The sequence below is a fragment of the Carlito syrichta genome, unplaced genomic scaffold (assembly GCF_000164805.1).
Source record: "Carlito syrichta isolate Samal-C Ts95f unplaced genomic scaffold, Tarsius_syrichta-2.0.1 Scaffold304400, whole genome shotgun sequence".
In the NCBI taxonomy this organism is placed as follows: domain Eukaryota; kingdom Metazoa; phylum Chordata; class Mammalia; order Primates; family Tarsiidae; genus Carlito; species Carlito syrichta.
In genome coordinates, this window is record NW_007248496.1 from 454,838 (window position 1) to 457,299 (window position 2,462).

Genomic DNA, 2,462 nt, shown 5'->3' on the forward strand with positions numbered 1-2,462 from the left:
CAAAAAAAAAAAAAAAAAGAAACACCGTCTCTTTATAATCAGCTGGAATCTGCCTCATTTCTATGCCTGCCTCTTGGCCCTGCCTCTGTCCTGTGAACCACACAGAATAAAACACCACCCTTCGCCCCAGCCCTGGCCTGTACTAATATCCACTGAAGAAAAGTTTACACGACTCAAAGACTCCTAGGAGTAAGACCTCAGGGGAGGGGAGGATGGGCATTGAGAAACTTAGGGACCATGTGACACTAACAGAAAGAGACTCAAGAAGGAATCATGGGACCAGCAGCAGGACTCCCTCACTGATGCCACTTCTCACCACCCCACGAGCTACACATCTGTCTTTTTTATTGGCGCCATGATCTAGCTAGATAGAGGCAGAGACCAGGAGTAGAGAGTGTATTAGAACAAACCAAGCTGTCTCCCTCTCTCTTCTACAGTGTCCACACTGCCTCCTAACTCAAGAGCGCTGGGAACCACATCTATGATATCTACAATTTCAAACAGTACAGTCCCTCTAAATATCCAGATCATTTTCCAGTAGAAAATTTCAACTATGTTCTTCTTTATTGCTATAGTGAACCACTTAAAAACTCATATAATTTATATTTGCTTCAATAAAAATGTCTATTAAAAATATTCACAGCCGGGCTCGGTGGCTCAGCCTGTAATCCCGTGCCTTTGGGAGGCTGAGGTGAGTGGATTGCCTGAGCCCGCGGGTTCGAGACCCGCCTGGGCAGCGAGACCTCATCTCTACAATAAATCAAAAAATCAGCCGGGCGTGGTAGCTCGCACCTGTAGTTCCGGCTACTCGGAAGGCTGAGGCAGAAGGATCTCCAGAGCCCAGCAGGTCGAGGCTGCGGTGGCCGGGAGCGGCCACTGCACTCCGGTCTGGGCAACAGAGTGAGACTCTCAACTCAAAAAAAAAAAATATTCAGCCTGCCAATGCGGTGGCTTAGCCTGTTATCCCAGTACTTTGGAAGGCTGAGTCGAAAGAATTGCCTGAGTCCGGGGGTTCAAGACCAGTCTGGGCAACTTGGTGAGACCTTGTCTCTACAATAAATCACAAAAATGGCCAGGCTCGGTGGCTCAGCCTGTAATCCCAGCACTTTGGGAGACCGAGGTGAGTGGTTTGCCTGAGCCCGCAGGTTCGAGACCCGTCTGGGCAACTTGGCAAGACCTCATCTTTACAATAAATCAAAAATTAGCCGGGTGTGGTAGTGCGCGCCTGTAGTTCCAGCTACTTGGAAGGCTGAGGCGGAAGGATCGCTGGAGCCCAGCAGGTCGAGGCTGCGGTGGCCGGGAGCAGCCACGGCATTCCAGTCTGGGCGACAGAGTGAGACTCTCAACTCAAAAAAAAAAAAAAAATCACAAAAATTAGCGGGGCGTGGTGGCGTGTGTCTGTAGTTCCAGGTACTTGGAAGACTAAGGCGGAAGGATTGCCTGAGCCCAGCAGGTCAAGGCTGCGGTGACTGTAAGCGTACCACTGCACTCCACGCTGAGAGATAGACTCCAACTCAAAAAAAAAAAAAAAATGCAGCTATCAGAGAAATGCAAATCAAAATCATAGGAAAATACCACTTCATATATGCTAGGATGGCAGCAATAAAAAAGCTAATAATGAGTTGGTGAGGATATGGAAAAACTGGAAATCCCCCGTACTGTTGGTGGGAACATTGAAAGGTGCAGCTGCTTTGGAAAGCAATCTGGCAGTTCTTCAAGAGGCTAAACATGGAGTTACCATAAATCCCAGCAATTCCACTGCTTAAAGATACAGGCATACCAGGCTGGGCATGGTGGCTCTTGCCTATAATCCCAGCACTTTGGGAGACTGAGGTGAGAGGATTGCCTGAGCCCACGGATTCGAGACCAGCCTGGGCAACTTGGTGAGATCTCGTCTCTACAATAAATCAAAAAACTAGCTGGGCTTGGTGGCACATACTTGTAGTTCCAGCTACTTGGAAGGCTGAGGGGGAAGGATTATCTGAGCCCAGCAGGTCGAGGTTGTGGTGGCTGTGAGTATGCCACTGCCCTCCAGCCTGGGAGACAGAGTGAGACTCTGACTCAAAAAAAAGATATAGGCATACTTTGTTTTATTGCATTTCACTTTATTGTCCTTTGTAGATATTGCATCTTTTTTACAAGTTAAAGGCTGTTGGTAACACTGCGTCAAAGTCTATCAGCACAATTTTTACAACAGCATGTGCTCATTTTTACAACAGCATGTGCTCATTTTCTGTCTTTGTCTCAGCATTTTTTTGTCAATAAAATATTTTGATCTTTTTTTTTTTTTTTGAGTTGAGGCCTTACTCTGTTGCCCAGGTTGAAGTACAGTGGCACCATCACAGGTCACTATATCCCTAACTTCCTAGGCTCAGGCAATCGCTCCACCTTAGCCTAAGTAGCTGGGACTACAGGTGCCTGCCATCACACCCGGTTCTTTTTTTGATTTTTTTCTTTTTTTT

The 2,462-nt window shown here is 47.1% G+C and overlaps 1 protein-coding gene across 2 annotated transcripts in view; it reads right to left on the reverse strand.

Annotated features, from left to right (window-relative positions):
- The window catches only part of WNT5B (Wnt family member 5B), a 26,844-nt gene that overhangs the window by 12,978 nt on the left and 11,404 nt on the right, over window positions 1-2,462 (reverse strand). The gene's annotated exons all lie outside the window — the stretch shown is intronic.